This window comes from Phascolarctos cinereus, unplaced genomic scaffold, assembly GCF_003287225.1.
Source record: "Phascolarctos cinereus isolate Bilbo 61053 unplaced genomic scaffold, phaCin_HiC Scaffold_2;HRSCAF=192, whole genome shotgun sequence".
In the NCBI taxonomy this organism is placed as follows: Eukaryota; Metazoa; Chordata; class Mammalia; order Diprotodontia; family Phascolarctidae; genus Phascolarctos; species Phascolarctos cinereus.
The window spans coordinates 111,461,702-111,480,397 of NW_027555625.1; the positions used below are offsets into that span (position 1 = coordinate 111,461,702).

At 39.6% G+C, this 18,696-nt stretch overlaps 1 protein-coding gene and 1 pseudogene across 3 annotated transcripts in view; one reads left to right on the forward strand and one right to left on the reverse strand.

Annotated features, from left to right (window-relative positions):
• The window catches only part of COMMD1 (copper metabolism domain containing 1), a 240,780-nt gene that overhangs the window by 96,598 nt on the left and 125,486 nt on the right, over positions 1-18,696 (forward strand). The window lies entirely within an intron of this gene.
• Positions 10,396-12,780, reverse strand: LOC110207719 (ADP-dependent glucokinase pseudogene; annotated as a pseudogene).

Here is an 18,696-nt window from a genome sequence, read left to right on the forward strand (position 1 = left end):
AGAATCAGCACAGGGCATAATTAAAACATTTCTGAGCCACTTTCTTTTCTTTCTTCTTTCAGTGATGTTTCTTGAAAGACCGGCCTTTATTGTTCAGTGGTTGTTCAGCATCTGACTCTTTGTGACCCCATTTGGGGCTTTCTTGACAGATACTGGAATGGTTTGCCAGTTCCTTCTCCTGCTTATTTTGCAGAAGAGGAACTGAGGCAAAGAGGGTTAGTTAAGTGACTTGCCCAGGGTCCCCCAGTTTCTGAGGCCAGATTTGAACTCAGGAAGATGCATCTTCCTGACTCCAGGCCCCAACACTGTATCCACTGGGCCACCAGTCTGTACTTGGTGCCCACTCACTTCTCAAACTCTTGCATTCTAGGTTTTGTCCCCTCCTAGCACTTTACTGAGACTGATCTTTTGACATAGTTGCCAAATCCAATGGTTTTTTTTTTTTCAGTCTTCATCTAGTCTGATCTTCTGCACAGTCTTACATTATTCAGCCCCTTCTCATCTTCCTTCTCTGTTCTTTTTTGAAATTCTGGCTTTTTTTTGCCTCTGTTAAACCATGGCTCAATCATATTTTTCCTTCAATCTCTCAGACTGATTCTTCATTTTTTCCTTTGCGTAATAGAGCACTGGGCCTAGATTTTGGAAGTCCTGAGTTCAAATCCTTCCTTAGATACTTGCTAGCTGTGTGACCTTGGGCAAGGCACTTAACTTTATCTGTTTCGATTTTCTTACTGACAAAAATGGAGCTAATAGCATCGATTTCACAAGGTTATTGGGAAGACCAAATGATGATATATGTAGAACACTTTGCAAACTAATATTAAACAGCTCTATGAATGCTACCTGCTATTCTTCCTAAGATTGGTCAGCCAATAAGACTTTGTTCTTGGCCCACTCTTTTTTCTGTTTACTCTTTTGAAAATCTCATACACTCTTGTGGCTTTAACCACTGTCTTTATGCTGGTGACTTTAAAATGTGTTATCTCTAGTCCTAAGCACCTATAGAAGTCTCTTTCTAAGGGGGTGGATATTTCTGAGCTTAGAAAACAGCAAACATCCTGTAGCCTCAGAAGGAATAAATAGTTCTTGTAAGCCATCAATATGGAATTTTCCATGAGGCTTATTATACATGTAGCCTGACACTGACCTCTCAGTTAACTCCTGTATAAAACAGATTAAACAGGAGCGGTCCTAATAGTATATGATGCTGCTTCATTCCAGTAGTAATTGGGAAATAGATAAGAGAAAGGAATATCAATTTTCACACAGCTGACCAAGTGGGCCTCTTTCAAATTAAAACACTCTTCTGATAGTTGATTGCAGGAACCAAATGACAGAAAGAAACTAGGCTAACATTTTCATCAAATTGGAAGGAACATTGATTATGGCTCAACTTTTATACAGAACTTTAATCTTTGCAGAAATTTTTATTGTAATGGTAGACAAAGCCCATCTTTTGGCTCTAGGCAGGAACCTTTGTCCCTTCGCTTCTCCGTTCCTTCCATATGTGGGATTCCCTTTGATACCTAAGAAATTGTATTTGTCAGTATGTATCCTCTGGGCTGAAAGGTGAAAAGAAGGTTCCTCTGCTTCAAGTGTTTCACGTGAAAGGTAGAAACTTGGGCAGCTTGTTTATTGTGGAGAAGAGAGTAGAGGCAGGGTGATAAGGGAGCTGGGACTTTCAGGCTGCCCACATTTTACAAGGGCTTACCTCACCAAGTGGTAAAGCCAGTCCTGCTTTGACCCTAAATAATTTGCATATAGCATATTCCTAATCTCCAGAATACACGGTTGGCTGGGCTTGCTTTAGGCAAAATTGGGAAGTCAGAGATGCTCTTTTTGGTTTCTTTTACTCTCTGCTTTTATTGGATCCTCACTATTCTGTGTCCTGTGCTTTTTCTCCAGACCTCATCCTCTCATCTAATTACCACTATTTTGTTTTGCTAATACTACCTCCTTATTTTATAGATAAGGAGACTTAGGGCCAGAAGGCTGTATGACTTGTTCAAGACTCATGGGTGGGTTAGCAGAGTCAGGATTTGAATGCAGGACTTCTGACTCCATATTCCATGTTCTTTCCACTGTACCACTCTGCCCCAAGGTTGGGCTTGTTTGTAGGAAAAATTTTAGATTAGTACATATATTAGAAACTATGAGCACACAGCAGAGCTGTAAGGCTAGTTATTCTGAAAAGACTTATGAATTGAAATTTTTCTCTTTTGAAATCATTCCTATGTGGACAAGCTTCTATTTTAAGCTAGAACATCTTGTTTTTCTTTTTTTCCTCAATCTGAAGAAATTTTGTTTTCTGTTGGGTAAGAATTGGGTGTATACTTACCAGAATTGTAAACTGTTTAGTGGAAAAATTCCATTTGATAGTAAGTCTTCAGTTTGAAAAGCTTGAAAATTTAGAATAATGTATGATTCCTTTCGCTCAGCCTGAGCTAGTTAAGTTAGTTAGCTAACTGCTTAAGGAGCAACATAGATAATCACTCCCCTTACTTCTCCCACTCCTACCCCCACCCCACAAGCTCTCTTTTATATATTATCTTCTCCCATTAGAAAAAAGCTCCTTGAGGACATGGACTGCCCTTTTTTGTATTTTTGTTTTCAGTGCTTAGCACAGTGCCTGACACACTTAATAAATGGTGCTTAATAAATGTTCATGCTCTCTTTCTCTTTTTCTCTCTCTTTCTCTCTTTCTCTCTCTCTGTCTCCAACCCTTTTGGGAAATTCAGTTATGTTTAACAAAGATTTACACCTACTATCTTCTAGACACCGTGCTATGGAAATATAAGAACATAAATCTTCTATGCAGATTCTTTCTTATTTAGGTGATTAGGAAGTGGCTTCCTATAATGGGAATTTTTTTGGGGGGGGAGTGAGAGAGGGAGGGGAGGCAGTGAAAAGTAGAGAGAACCTGCTGATAAGGAGTGTTCTAGGTGTTCATGAGCAGAACAGTTCAATCCTCATTTCAACCAACATGGGGATGACTGTGCTTGTATTATGTTATCAAACTGTGATCATCAAGGCATCAGATATGACAATAATGCAGCCTTATAGGGAGAGTCAAAATTTTGTTTGCCCACAAGCTTTATGGGAACCCTGAATTCACCACAAAATGATTTCTTTTTAGACTAGAACTAATTTCATGTGGGCCTACATAATTTACATGCGGTGGTGTGCTTGTAAATATTTAACCATCAGCTCTCTGAAATATACACAGGACACTTTTACATTTAATCTATGTTATTAGCATCTCCATCATTTTCTTAAGTACAGACAGTCAACAAAACAAAACAAGGCTTGATTGCTGATTTCCAAAGTGTAAATGATCCACTGAACGTTTGAACAGCCGGGTTTCCAGTTCCAGCTGGCTGCAGCGCACTCCTGTTTGCCTGCCTAGGATAATAAATAACAGGCTTGGTACCACTTGTAGTCACATTTCATTCTTATTCACTGTATTCCCACCAGAACCTGCTGATCCACTACTGAGATCAGCTTCATTTTAATCTATGCAGCCCCAGAAGAACAGAAGGGCCAGAAATAGCAGATCTGCTGGTTTCTGTTCTTTAGCAGTCCTCTGAGCTCTCCCTGTGGCGTGCAACTGATGATGACTCTGACCTGATACAGACCAATAATATTCTATACCACTTCAGTCCACTCTCTTAACAAATACTGTGTTTTACAGGTAAGGAAACTGGATGATTAATCAGCTTCTTCACTGCACGCCTAACCAGTGACAGACCTTGGAATGTAATTCAGAATTTCCTTCAGTCAGTCAATTTATTAACAACCCATTATGTGCCAGGCACTGGGAAAAATTTAACAAAACAAATGCTGGAGAATAAAGAAAGGCAAAAGACTTCTCCTGCTCTCCAGGAGCTCACGGGCTATGGGGGAGACAACATGCAAACAATTATACACAGACAAGTTATACCCAGGATAAAATGGAAGTAATCAAGAGTGGGAAGGCACAACAAGAGTGAAGGGGGATAGGAGAAGGCTTCCTGTGTAAGGTAGAATTTTAGCTGAGACTCGAAGGAAGCCAGGGAAGCCAGGAGGTGGAGATGAGCAGGGAGAGCTTTCCAGGCATGGGAGACAGCCAGTTAGAGTGCCTGAAGTTAGAGAAGAGTAGCCGTGTTCAGGGAACAGCAAGGAAGCTAGTGTCCCAAGTCACAGGAGTATGTGGTGATGTATAATAGCCAGAAGTGGCCTACATTCAGAAACATGTGGTCTTTGATATGTCTCCTCCCGATAATCAGTAATAAACAGGGAAAAGAGATGTTTGATGTTGGAAGTTTAAGTTATAGGTCCCACATTCCACTTGGAGGACTGTTGATGCATAATTAAGTGTGTGTGTGTGTGTGTGTGTGTGTGTGTGTGTGTGTGTGTGTGTGTGTGTGTGTGTGTGTGTACCATATAATATTTCCATGAATGTTCTTGCTGTGGATACCTAAGGATCTCTCTGAATACTTGAGGGTGAACTTTTGTGCATCTGCTAGAGGGACATCATGGACATCATTTAGGAATTGTAGGAATGAATGTATTCAAATCTTACCTATCCTTCGTTGCCCATTTCAAGCCCAACCTTCTTCATGAGGTAGTTCAGCTAAAATTGATCTATGCTTTTCCAAACTGCATCATACATTTTTGCATTTAATTATATTAAATTCAAAACTAATAAGCTGTTCTTGGATTTTTTTCCCCTGGTATTTTATTTTCCTGCGAAGATTGTAAGTTTATTTTGTAGTCAGACCATGTAATGTTTAATTGTAGTGGGCACTCATTAAATACTTATTGAATTGAAAATTCAAACTGAGATGGATTGAGAAGATTCTTTGGAACTGTAGGTAACCAGAAGGCCCACTCCAGCTCTGGATCATCCCTAAGTCAGACCATTCCAGGAGTTTGGGGTCATTCTACATTCAACCAGACTTGAATAAGTAGGAGAAAGGCAAGAGGACTTTGATCTGGGTGTGTACGCCCTTTGCTATTGGTACCCTCTTCCCAAATTACTTGTTATACTTTGTGTATACTTTTAATATAATCTCCCTTGATAGATTGTAATCTGCTTGAAGGCATGAATTCTTTCCTTCACATTCCCAAGGCCTGGCCCACTGACTGTCACATAATAGGCATTTAACTAGTTGGTTGTTGATTGATTGGCCGCGTATATAAGGCTGGACATCATGTTTCCAAGAACCCCTATCTTTTTCGTTTCTTTTTAAATTTTTTTTATTTTTTAGGCAATTGGGATTAAGTGACTTGCCCAGGGTCACATAGCTAGTAAGGGTCTAGTGTTTAGTCTGAGGCTGGATTTGAACTCAGGTCCTCTTGGCTTCGGTGCTCCATCCACTGTGCCACCTAGCTGCCCTCAACCCCTATCTTTTTCACATTCCAGAAGAGAGAACAGAAAGAACCTCAAATTTTTTTTTCTTTTTTTTGTGTGGAGGCAGTTGGGGTTGAATGACTTGCCCAGGGTCACACAGCTAGTAAGAACTTCAGATCTTAACTGTAAACTTTCTCTTCCCCATCCCATTCTCAGTATGTTGCCTTCTTTGGCACTTCACCTGACCTGAGCTTTCTGGTTTGACTGCCCTGCCAGCCCAGAAACCACTCATTGTTGCCTAGTCTTCACTTGACTGTGTGCTATGTAGATTTAGTCTTTATATAGAAGATGGAGGTGCTTGAACTCAGACTTGAACCTTGTTTTTGGAAAGTGAAAGGATTTTCAGACTTCTTTTTGAGAGTTAAATGGGGAGGAAATGAAAGGGCTGATATTTAAATCTGTTTCTAAGCAGTTAGAAATGGTTGTAATATAGTAACTATATAGTAATATAGTTGTAACATAGTTTTGATAGTTGCTTGAAATTTTACATATTTCTTGAATTTAGAATAGGAAAGTTACCCTGCCTTTGCCCTTTCAAATCACAGACATATTCATTAGATAATCTTATTCTGCCCCCCCCCCCACATTCCTTAAGTAGCTGCTTTTCTATAAGGGCTGTGTGTGCTTTTGTGGTGCATTTTGGGATTTGGTGCAGCTAAAGCTGTTCAGGAAAGGCAACTTCCATTGCTCAATCTCTTTATTTCTTTTTCTTTAAAATTCTTTCATGTCTGGCCTTGGGAGTTTTCCATGAAGTTTGGTCTAGGAAAGAGAGTTCTCATCATTATTGAGCACAAGGTAATATTTGTTTAGGTTGGATGGGGTTGGGGTTGTTATTCACCCAGGGATTGAATAAGTTTGCTCAAGGATGATATGATGAAATTTTGTTCTTGTGGGGTATTGTGCTATTTAAGAGATGTTTGCTTAGGGGTGGGATTTAGCCCCTAAACTGGTATTAATGAGAACCAGAGACTTTACCAGCTAATTTTGTGCTATGTGTCCCTTTTGGTTAAGATCAACCCAAAGTTGACCACAGATGAGAACTTTTGAACGTTCTAAACTTGGGCCTAGGGAACCACCTTAGTCTGTTTGCTCTGCCTTTTCTATGATCAGATGAACCTAAGCAGGGAAGACTCATGGAGCCAAGCAGAAGGAAATAGAAGCTAGGTGGCTTTAAACAAAGTTGTAAAGTTCAAGGATAACCCTGATTTCCCCAGGACAAATATTTTCCATCTTCTTTTCTAAGTTCTAGAGCAGAGGTGTCAATTATGTGGCTTGTGGCTAATAGACTGAACCACATTAAAATGTAATTGGGAAAGATTTAACAAAACAAATTTATTAATAAAAAGAATGAAATATATAAAATAGTGGTTTTCTAAGTCAATATGTGGCCTGCAGGGATCCTTATGTATGATTTAGTGGCTCCTGTTTCTATTTGAGTTTGACACCATTGTCAGAAGACAGAGAATCCTGTCAGGCAAGGCAGTTCATAAGACTAATTCAGATTTTTTTTCTCATAGTCTCAGACAGGACATCTTAAATATAGAACTTTAGTCAATAGTCAGTCAACGAGCGTTTATTGTCTACTATGTACCAGGCACTGTGCTAAAGTACTGGATACAAAGAAAGGCAAAAAATAGTCTCTATTCTCAAGGAACTTACAGTCTAATGCAGGAGAAAACATGAAAATAACTACATACAAACAAGATATCTAAGGGATAAGTTGGAGATAATCAGCAGAGAGAAGGCCCTAGCAATAAAACGATATCAGTATTTCCTCCATTGCCTGGAGTTTTCTTGACCTTGGGATGATGGCGAATCGGGCCATATTTCTTACCATGAGCTACCATCTTCCTCTTGCTCTCCTTCGAGTCTTTCTTACTTTTTCTTATTAATATCAGTGTTAAGAATAAGAAAATTACACATTTATACAACATTTTATGGCTTGCAAAGTGCTTTCCTCAAAAGTACCCTGTGAGGTAGATAATACAGATATTATTATCCCCATTTTACTTATGAGACATCCTTCATTTCTCACCTTTTCCATTAGTTTGCTTCTTCTGTCTTTTCTCTTATTATTAGAATCCATTCCTGATGAGAAGAGACAGCTCTCTAGAATTGCTGGCTGTTTCAATGGTTCTAATAAGAGGAGAAATTTACATTCTCATATGAGGTGTATCTTAAAGCTAATATTTTTTCCATGATGATCATCAGCTTTTTGCAAAATGCATATGTTAGAATTGACCGTTCAGAAAAACATTTAGTTATATACTTAAGACAGAACATCCCAGGTACAAAATGGAAAATATGTTTTCAGATACAGCCAACAGATGGATTTGCTTTTCTTGACTGTACTTATTTGTTACAAAGGAGGCCCTTTATTCTTTTAAGGGGTGGTGGTAGAGGAGAGATGGAAGGGGATGAGGGCAATTTTGCCATTTGAAAAAAAGAATGAAAAGAGTTTCAACAGAATATTAACAAAATATACAGGAGAGAGCAAAAGGAGGTTTAGAAGAGAACACAAACAGGTCAATTTAGTACTTTAAAAAATGTACTTAGAAATGTTCTTTTAAAAATGTACTTTAAAAACTAATAGTATATCTAAGAGTGATTTGTAGTGTTATGTAATCTTTTTCTGTTCTTTTCACATGGAACTAATGTTTATTGATGTTCATCAAGTTCAAAAGAATAACAATTTTTAAAAAGAGCTCCTGCAATGCATTTCCATTAAAGTTTTCTTAAAATGGATTTATGTTCAATGAAGTGTTACATTTATTTCTAAGCTGGTTATTAATTAACTGTAAAAAAATGTTGGTGAGTTCCATTTATTGGAATCAGGTAACATTTAGCAATAACAGTGATGGTGGTTTGGAGGATCTAGGGTAAATGGATTTGTTCTCTCCTGATTAGCTTGTAGAGGTCTGCAGACCTCTACATTGGGAATGGTGAGAATTTTTCTTCCTCCAAGCCTTCTCCTTGACTGCCTCATTTTGTAGTGATCAATAGAGTATCCCCCCACTGCTGCCCATATGATATTTGCTCTGCTCACATGCAGACACAATGCTTACATTTGCTGATATTATTTATGTAATTCAGGGAGTTTTCATATATGATTTAAGAATTGTTTACCTTGCTGTTAGGTGATAAGATACAGATGTACACAAATAACTATAATGCGACACAATAGGAAGCATTCTATGGTTAAGTGCCAGGAGAATGCTACCCTCAAACAATGGGAGTTCAGAGTAGGGAGGGATCTCTTCCAGCTGGAGTCTCCAGCAAAGACTTTACAGAGGAGGAGGTTCGCATTTGGTCTAGTACTTGGAGGGCAGATAGGATTTTGATAGGTGGGCTTGGGAGGAAATCAGTCCAGGCAAAAGCAAAGACAAAAAAAGGAAAGATGGGGTAAAATAACTGGGAGCTGCCTACATAGTAATAACTCTATCTAGTTATTTCTAGAGTTGACATTATGGAAGTTCATAGAACTGAAACTATGGAAGATGAAATTGCTAGGGAAGAGATGAAAAAAACAACAGAGAAATGAGTATACAGAGATATGGATCCAAGGGAAGGTGTTTTAAGAAGGAAGGATATTCAACAATTTCTGATGCTGCAACAAGATCAAGAAAAAATGTGGACTTAGCAGTGCACTTTGGATCTGGTGATTGGGACATTCCTGGTAACCTCTGAGACTGCAGTTTCAGCCTGGTATTAAGACAAAATCAAGCTTGCAAACGTATATGAATCATTGAGCTCCGTGGAACCTTAGAGATCATCAAGGCCAGAGTTTCTTAACCTTTTCTGGGGTCGCAGACATTTTTCTCAGTTTGGTGAAGCCTATAGACCCCTTCTTAAAATATTGATTTAAAAAATATAGGAATGCAGGGGAAACCAATTATAATAATATACAATCAGTCTCCAAACATTTGTTAATCTTCTACCATGTGCCAGGCACTGTACTAAGTGCTGGGGATGCAAATATGAAAAAGAAAGACAGTCTGTGCCTTTCAGGAGCTTAGGACAAAACACAAAAAGAAACTGAAAGGCTTTGGGGGAAGGTGTCAGGCATAGGAACCCATGATGGAGAATTCCAAAGGAGTGCAGCCAGGTGAAAAATAAAGAGAAGAGATGGTTGGCCTGGGTGATCATCTTTTTTTTTTTTTGCTGCGGCCTGCTCTAAATGCGTCTCTGTGGCTTTATTTCTGGCTCTGCTTTTGTAGCAAAGAACAAGAGCAAAGGTAGGCCAAAGAGAGATGGAGTGCCCAATGGGTCACTGGCCTGGCTGCTGCTCCCCTCCACCCGGACATGTCCCAGGGCCTCCATGACTTGTGAAAGGCTGGGCTACATATAATTCTGACACTCTGCGAAGGACATACTGACACAAGGCCTGGGAGGAAAAAGTAACAGATGCCCAGGAGGGGGGAATTGACCTAATTCACATTTCCAGCTAGAAGTGAATTTAATTTTATCTGCATCCCTGTTATACACAGCCACTTCCTATTGTTTCCCAAAATAGAGATGTAAAAAGTTCTTGAAGGAACTGAAATGTAAATCATGTTTAAAAAAGTTTAAAGCACACAGAACAAGTATTCTTACGTTATAAAAATAAATACATAATGTAACATATGATGTAATACTTAGGTGCTCTTTCTTGAAGCACCTTTTAATGGAATTAAGGTTGTGTCACATGACTGAGAAAAACAAGTATCATGGACGGGGAAGCATATTCCAGTTGCACAAAGAAGGATCAGAGTAATAAAAGGTCAAATTCCATAGCAGTAACTTAGCCTCAAGCATAAACCTGCAAACACTCTGATCTCACCAAGCCCCCCCCCCCCCATATGCAGAGAGGCAGCTTCTGTATTCATCAGACAAGAGAAGGAAGGAGGCCATGTTCCCTTGCACCCCTGACAACACAAAGTCAGCACACCAAAGCTGCCAGAGCCAGGGAGTGTGTATCCAGCCTGCCTGCATTTCAGCACGGCTGGCTTCCCGCTGTCTTCCAATTTATGCTGGAGCAGGAGGTTAAGAGGTTTTTCCTTGATGGATGTTTTGATCATAACAACGAATGGAAGTTTTGCTTCAGCCACTGAGCGATGCACTACTGGGAGAGGCTTGGAGAGCCTTTGACTGGGCTTACTCCATAAGGCAGGACCAAAGGCTGATCAGTGTGCTCTTCAGGACTGGGAAAGGAGGGAAATTGTCCTTCCAGCTGTCAATGCTTTCAAATTATGCTAAGGAGTTGGATTAAATGACCAATTGGTGACCTGTAGAGAATGGGGATTTCTTCCCTGCAACAGACAACACACACACACACACACACACACACACACACACACACACACACGCACACACACGCTCCAGTCTTACCAGTAAAGAGCTAAAATTTCTTGATTAAAATCTGAAATGCTTCCTGTGTCATTGCCAAAAGGCTGGAATGTGTTGATGCAGTTACTTCTTTAGCTATCCCCCAATTAGATCTAGAACTTACTCTAACATCCTAAATTCTACTTCCTTCCTTTTTTTTTTTTTTTGCTTTTTGGTGAGGCAGTCCGGGTAAGTGACTTGCCCAGGGTCACACAGCTGGTAAGTGTCAAGTGTCTGAGGCCAGATTTGAACTCAGGTCCTCCTGACTCCAAGGCCAGAGCTCTATCCACTGTGCCACTTGGCTGCCCTGCTAAATTCTATTTCATAAATCATCTATTGATATCCTGAAATTCTCAAGCCACCTACACTTCCTCAGAGGCATCAGCCCTAGCCCTGTTCACATCAATGAGGGTATACTTCTGAATAGAACAGTCCTTCTGCTGAAATGGCATCCCCGAGGCCCACAGTCCAGATGGGATCCTTACAAACCAGGACGGGGGTGAAATGAAAAGAGATTCCCTCTCTGTGCCACTGAACCACTGGCTCATCTGGATTTACAGATATCCTGGAGCCTGCCTCTGAATGTGAAGTCAGAAACTCTTGGGGAGCCTTGAGAGACACATGGCTGGTATCAATCATTTCTGATGCACAGGCCTATGTCCCTGCCACATGGGCACCTGCAGCCACGGAAGCAAGCTGGTTACCCCAGTGCCCATCCACGGTTGCCAGAATGTGGGAGGCTAGAGTATGGAAATGGATCCGTGTGAGATCCGACGCTCTCTTTTCACTCCTGCCATGCTCCTTCAGGATCCAGGAGAGAATGTCACTGACGACCCCCACATCAGGGACGCCACTCCACGCAAGGAAAGAGGAGTGAGGACCAGATGCTGACTGGCTGAGGAAGAGCAGCTCCTGTTCATTCAATCCAAGGGAATTCACCAGAGGGAAAACCTGCTGATGCATAATACTGCTCATAAGTTCCCGATCAGTCATACTGGCCAACTCTAGGTGAATTGGAATGTCAGTGGGGATATCAGAGATAGAAATCACAGCCTTGTAGAAGTCTCTTCTTCTGAATCTCCTTGCTCTGTCCTTCCATCATATGCAATCCAGAGAGGACCACAAGGTCTGGCTGAAACTCTTCCAGACTGGACACAAACACTTCTAGCATATTCATGGCTCCATTGGACAGATTATATGAGAAGATGAATCGGTTGGCATTGGGCGCAGTCAAATGTTCCCACGGCTCCCCTGCTTGATACTCCAGAATGAGGTGGAACTCATCTACTTCTTGCATTGATTCCGGGGGAACAACTACATTGTCATCAAGAAGTTGATGAAGCTTGGGGCCAACTGGACCACAAAGAAGAACCTTCAAATCTGAATTTGCTGCAAGCTTCTGCCCAATTAAAGCTGCATTTCCTCCAACATAGTGCTGGGAGGCTCCTGGGAGGGCGGATGCGATTTGGGAGATGTTGTGAAAAGCCTGCTTATCACTGAAGAAGCGCTCAGCAGCTGCTCCCTTGCCCATGAAATGAATGAAGGCTTCTTTAAGATCTTCTCCTGAATGTAAGACACTATGATCTTCTCCATTACCAGGACTGAGGCCAAGTGCTTGTAAGAGTTTCACTCCTGAGAGGAGTACCTCCACACAGGCATTGACTCCCACGGCCGCGCGGGGCGCACGATGAGCGCCTCCCAGGCCGCCGCCAGCCGGCCCTCGACGGAGGTTCCCCCGGGCGACGACTCCCAGAGCACGGGGTCCCAGAGCACGGGGCCCCAGAGCGCACACAGCGCCGAGCCGGGCAGCACGGGCTGCAGCAACAGCATGCAGCCCACGGCCAGCGCCAGGAAGCCCGCGCACTCTGGCCCGCTCCACACGGCCATGACGGCAGCGGCGCCCGGCGCTCCTCAATCGGTCTGGAGGCCCGGAGCGACGCTTTCTCATCCTGCCGGCGCGCCCACGCCCTGGGTGATCATCTCAAAGGGAGGTTTTGGGAGGAGATTTTGCCTCTCCCCTCCAGTCAGAGGGGTCCCAGGGAAGAGGACAGTGATAAGGTGTGAGTACCAAGTCTGATGGGATCTTGCAGGATGAATAGGTTCCTGATGATGATGTTACTTGGCACATGATGGAGAAGCTCAAAAGAATACAGCCTGGCAGGAAACAAAGAGAAGGGATGGCTGGCCTGGGTACTTTCCTTAATTGCAGGTTTTAGGAGGAGCTCTTTTCTCCACCTTCCAGTCAGAGGAGTCCCAGGGCAGTTATCTATGTATCTATCTATATCTATATCTATATCTATATCTATATCTATATCTATATCTATATCTATATCTATATCTATATCTATATCTATCTTTTTAAAGTTCAAGAACCCTCAGGTTAAGAACTCCTGATCGAGGTTAACTCTCATTCCGTAAACAAGGAAACCAAAGTCTAGAAAAGGTTAAGTAAGCCTAAGGTAACAGTAAATTAGTGGCTAAGCTAGTACCATAACACAATTCTGTTGACTTCCAGTAGAGTGTCTGTTTTTTTCATATAAAGTGGACCTTAGATATTCATTAAATACTGATCGAATTTGAATTAAAGAAGAAACCTGAATAGATTGACTGTGTAAAGTCTACTGAAAAGAAGGGGATTAAAGCAAGAAATTAGAATTAGCTCAGCTTAGCTAGGGGGATACATTTTCCAATCTGTCAAGTCTTTCTCCACTCTGTTTTTGATAATGATTTAACTATTTTTCATCTTCTTTGGTTCTGTTATTGGTAGATTGGGTCTTCTTTTTACACAACCCTTTATCCCAAACCCTTAAATATATTTACTTTGCATAAATTTGTTGAATATATTGAGAAAGACTTTTATTATCAAGGATTGGCTTATGTATTTTTCTCCATAATCACTGTTGGTTTTTGCTTTTTTCCACATTTGTTAGACTCTAAGGCATGGCCTGAAATATAGTTTCTGAGCCTTGGTTGCATTTGGGGGATTTTTGTAAATTTAGCTTATGAGGGAGAGTTGTCAAAGCTGGAAACTAGAATTTAGACCCAGGGTTCAGTTCTTTGAACAATTTATTTTGCCAAATAAATTGACTAGTACCTCTTGCATTTTGATATTTTGTCTTTTTGTGAAATGGGAGTAATAAATTTTTGGGAAATGTGTTAACAGTTGAATAACAAACAAGAGTCTGAGCTCAAAATTTCATTATAAATCTGTTAGGAATTATCTTACTGTTTCCATTTCATTTTTCAAGCTTTAGCTTTTTTAATTAAATTTTTTTCAATCAATGAAAATCTGCCTTCTCTCTCTACCACCTTCTACTTTCTCCACTGAGAAAGAAAAAAAAACCCTGTTAGAAACATGTATATTGAGCAAAACATTCTCTTTTTGGCCGTGTTCAAAAACAATTTGACTCAGTTTTTACCCAGAGTATCCATCCCTTCTCTGTCAGGAGTTAGGTGGCATGTTTTATCACGAGTCCTCTGGAATCATGATTGGTCATTGCATTGATCAGAGTTCTCAGTCTTTCAGAGTTGTTTGTATTTACAATATTGTTGTTATTGTATACATTCTTCTGATTTTGCTCACTTGACTCTGTATCAGTTTATATAAATCTTCCCAGGTTTCTCTGAAACTATCCCCTTCATCATTTCTTACAACATAAATGTATTCCATCACGTTCATAAACCATAACTTGTTCAGCCATTCCCTAATTTATGGATACTCCCTCAATGTCCAGTTCTTTATCACCTCAAAAAGAGCTGCTAAGCTGCTGTAAATATTTTTGTATGTGTAGGTCCTTTTCCCATTTAAAAAAAAAAAACCTCTTTGAGGGGTATACCTAGTAGTGGTATTGCTAGTTGAAGTTTATGCACATTTAATAACTTTTTGGGTGTAGTTCCAAAATCTTTTCCAGAATAGCTGGACCAGTTCACAGTTCTACTAACAGTATATTATTGTATCTGTTTTCTCACAGTCCCTCTACCATTTCTCATTTTCCTTTTTTTTTTCAACCTTGCTAAAGTCGTGGGTGTGAGGTAGAACTTCAGAATTGTTTCAATTTGCATTTTTTTTTAACAATTAGTGATTCAGAGCATTTTTTCATATGGTGTTGATAGCTTGGATTTTTTTTTCCTCCAAAAATTGCCTGTTCATATAATTTGATCATTTATCAATTGTTAATTCTCAATTTTAAGACACATTTAAAGGAAATATTGGGGACATTTAGAGGACTGGTAAATTTTTGTGGGGTTTTATTTTGTTAAATCAGGGTTCCTCTATAATTCAGAACATCATTCAGCAGGGCATTGTTTGGTCTTTTATAAGATAATTAAATACCAAGGGTCACATCATTTTTTATCCAAATGATAGGTCAGAAACCTGTTGTTACTGGCCTAAATGAATCATGTCAGTACCCCCTGCCTGTTACAGTTGCTTAATAAATATTCAATGGTAGGTCCAGAGCACAAGAAATACCATCTTCTCATGGTTAGTTTTGAACAGCCAATGAAAATAGGCTATGTTCAATAATTGATTAACTTGGATCTGTTTCTTTCATTATATATTAAACTTGAGAGCTGGGATCTAATCTTTCACTGAAAACATTTTCCTTTCTTGGGATGCAGCATGTCATTTAGTCCATGAACCTTGTTTTAAAAATGTCTTGTAACCACAAGACTACGTTTTACTTACTTCTCATTTTCATCATAGGCTTTCTTTCCTTTGTGATAATATTTGCCCACTATTTAGGTGACACTGGTTTTATATCCTCTCCATAATGGGCAGAATGGACATTGAGAGTCAACATAATTCCTATGAAATGAAAAGTACCAGAAAGGTTGAGCATATTAGAGTTTTAAATGTATTGGGAGACTTAGATGCTGGTGAGCTTGATCAGAATTTTATTCATATGATGTAGAAAAATAATTTCTTTAGCTTTATTATTAGTTTATTTTTGAGAGAACAGTCCCCATCACTTTGGCAATATTCTTGATTGATTCCTTCAGAAATCTTTATCTAGCTACTTCAGTCCTAATCTGAACATTTATAACATTTATGGTCTTTACCATTCAATTTAGCACTTAATCATATACTGCTTGATTATTGCCATTATTGTTACTGCTAATGATAATAATACCAACTTGTATTTATATAACATTTCAAGCATTACAAAGTACTTTTTGCAAACATCTCTGTGAGATAGATTGTATGAGTATTGGGTCCCTATTTTGTAGACAAGGAACCTGAGGCTTAGAGGGATTGTGACTTGCCTATGGATAGCTAGTGTCATGATAGAATTTGAACCCAGCTCTCTAGACTCTAACACTCTTTATAGTATTCTATGATATCTTGTTTTATGTATTGATGAATTATTACTGTTTTGTGTATTAGTTTGGTCTCCCTAATTATATTAGGGCTTCCTGAGGCAATGACCATGTCTTTTACTATTTCTATTTCCTTGATAGTGGTGAGTCCATGGAAGGTCTTGAATAAATACATGTGGATAGATGACTTTTTAAGTAATGAAGGGTAGGTAGAATATAGCTAGTAATCCTGAACTGGTTTGAAAGATGTAATTATTTTGATTCCCTGACTCATTTAAGTAAAGGTCATAAACTTTTTAAAATTAAAGAAAAAGTGTCTTCTTTGATATCTTCCTTTTATTTGATTGAAAACTAGTTAGTTTTTCTGTTTTTCCTGGACATGAAATTGGGTGAACTTCCTAATTGTTCTTTTCCTGTTTATCTTATTTAAAAGTAAAACAAAAACCAATATTCTACCCTAAATTTACCAGGGTAATATACAACTCTTAAATGTAGTTTAATGACTTTTGTGACAACAAAATTGAGGTTGTCAAGAGATGATTTGCTTTCCTTTTTCCTTGAAAGCAAATATCCCTGTGGTTTAAGATATATTTCAGAACCCTTTGTTCTCAAATTTTGGCCACTTATGTATTAGTGAATGATTCTTACTCCTAAAATTTTGTGTTAATTTCTGTCTATCTGAAATGTCAGACATTTATCTGGGATAGTTGTTGCAAATATTTTTTTCCCAGTTCACAGATTCCCTTCTTGTTCATAGCTTCATTGATTTCGTTTCTACAAAAGCTTTTCGATTTCATATAATTGAAATCACTTTTTTAAATTGGAGAATTGGATTTAAATGCCAGCTCTGTTATCAGTGTGAAAATATTGAAAGACATAGCAGATATGATTGCTGAGCCACTACCGGTGATATTTGAAAGACACAACAAGATGAAAGAATGGTAAATGTCCCGATTTTTAAAAAATAAAAAGGGCAGAATAATGTAGTCTGCAAACTATTAGGCAAGTGACTTTGATTCCTGGCAAAATTCCATTTTATTTTGTCTTATTAAAAAAAATTTTTTGGTGTGTGAAGAGGGAACCCTCAAAACAAGTAAAATTCACGTTGTATTGAACTACAGTATTGGAGCAGATTTTTAAAAATATTACACAGTTTAAGGTAGCCATGGCAAACAGAATGCATCACTGTTGCTATATGACATTAATATAGATTTTATAATATTCAGTAGCAGCAAGTAAAGCAGGTGTCATTAGGTTCCATCTGTCCTGTTCTCCAAATTCTCTACCTTGTTTTCCACCATTTGCATCACATCGCCCCAGGAATTTCCACCTGCAAAGCTGCCATACCTAGGAACAGATTCAAACTTTTTGTCCCCAAGATTCTCTCCCACCCTTCAGGGCTGCTACCTCTACATCTTCTAGGAGGGCTGTTCATTATGATGTAGAGCCATTAATTCTGTCTGGCAAAATTCTAGACCTTAGTATGCTATAGAGAGTATTATGCTATAGATGATTAGTGAACGTGTAGAACAGGAAACAGTGGTCACAAAGAACCCATTATGGCCTCACCAAGAAAGAGCATACCAGACTAACCTTATTTCCTGCTAGTATGAGAGGTACCATGCCCATAACAAATTTGGAGCAAACAGCAGGATTAAGGTTACAAACACAATATGAGCTGAATGTGGTAATGAATGCCTATAATACATGCTACTAGGGGAGGCTGAGACTAGAGGACTACTTGAGTACACAAATTCTGGTCTACAGTAGGACTAAATAGATTGGGTGTCCATACTAAGTCTGTCCCCAAATGGTGACCATCCAAAGAGCAGGGGACCTGCTAAAGTCTAAGGAGGAGGAGTGAACTGGTTCAGCTTGGAAGCAGAGCAGTTCAAAGCTTTCATGCCTATTAGCATTGGGATTAGGCTGTGCTTCCAGCCTGGGTGAGAGGAGACCCAGTCTTGAAAAGATGTTAAACCAAACAAATGCAATATTGAATCAACAGTATAATATGACAACTAAGAAAACTGGTGCAATCTCAAACTACATTAAGAGGCATAGTGTCCAGCACTCTTTGATGAATGAAAAATCTGAGAGACTTAATTTCTTGGTAATTAACAATCATTTTATTAATTATGGCTAACAAACCTTCCCTCCCCCGAAAACATTTGATGCTCAAAAAGCCTTTGGAAAAGGGGGTGTCCCTGGGGTTGGAAATCAACTCTGATTGGCTAACAGTCATTGAGGACTTGGAAACATTAATGAGGAAGTGGGCAAACAGTCTTTAGTTCCTCCTGCTGAAGGATCTTGAGACTCAGCCGCCTCCAGCAATCTGGACAAGAGTTCATCTTTACCAGTACTACTAAGCTGGTTTTCCCCTTGATAAGCTGGACCACCCTAAATTCTAATGGAAGGTCCCAAGAATAGGGGCTTATTTCCTAAGGACAAGATCTCACCTAGACTGGGTTCTGTTTGTAAGGTTTTCTATTTGGGTGGCTTCTCACTCAAGATCAAAAAGCATGTACCCCTGGGATTTGGGCAATCTCTTCTCTCAGCGATGTCCTTTAGAGGCTGGCTGAATAGCCTACAGAGGCTGGTTTCTGAATAAGGAAATAAGGAAA